This window comes from Arachis duranensis, chromosome 4, assembly GCF_000817695.3.
Source record: "Arachis duranensis cultivar V14167 chromosome 4, aradu.V14167.gnm2.J7QH, whole genome shotgun sequence".
Lineage (NCBI taxonomy): Eukaryota > Viridiplantae > Streptophyta > Magnoliopsida > Fabales > Fabaceae > Arachis > Arachis duranensis.
The window spans coordinates 31,273,739-31,274,721 of NC_029775.3; positions in this window are offsets into that span (position 1 = coordinate 31,273,739).

Consider the following 983-nt stretch of genomic DNA (forward strand, 5'->3'; position numbering starts at 1 on the left):
AAAACCCCAAAGAAAACCCAAAGGGACACAAATACAGAAACATATTCTCCAAAATCTCCCATAAGAGGAGTCATCACAGTTTGTATTATTTAATGGAGATAAAAGTATCTAAGCAAAACATATAAACCAAAACATAGCCCCGAGAACAAAGGATCTTCGCAAGTATAGAAGTCTCCAGCATGCCTCAGCGGGAAACCTCACGTCCTGCATCTGAAAACCACAAAATACGCATGGGTGAGAACCAGAGGTCCCCAGCATGGTAACAGCTTCCACATATATAATACATAATAATAGAGGAAAGCCGAAGGCAATCCTAGAACTTCCTCCAAATAATATCAAAGCTTATAAACAAGCTAAACCATAAATGGTATCTGACTAAAGATTCTCCAGTCTAACTAATACTTTCTTCAGTCTAACTAATACTTCCCTTTCCAATTCCGTCAAACCTCCCAACCACCAGCAGGAGTATAACGTAGCAAACACAGTTATATCAAGCAAGGATATACGATTAGGAACAAGTAAGGCATTTAGACAATTAGCAAGTAATATGCAGTCACATAGGCAATCTCCAATTCATATAATATGCATATGATGAATGCCTGTCCCTAGTGGCTGATGATATCATCTTGTCGGTTATAGAGCCAACCCGACAAATCCTGGTCGCTAACCATTGGACTGTCCCTCTGTCATGCATCCCCAACTCGAGTTATACTCATCATAAACTTGATCATAATCATGATCTATATCCATCTCCCTCACTGGTGAATATATACGGGGGCGAGCTCATCCGGGTCTTTCACAGTGCCCGGCCACACTTACGACATAGGGTCAGCAGAGTATCAAGTCTCAACCTGGAGCACGTGGTGGCTAGCCACTGCTACTACCCAGGGAAACTCGTATCTCAGATAGTGGAAGTGCAAATCACAATTATCAATAATTCAGCATAAACATGCATGAATTCTCATCCATGGATCAACATCCAT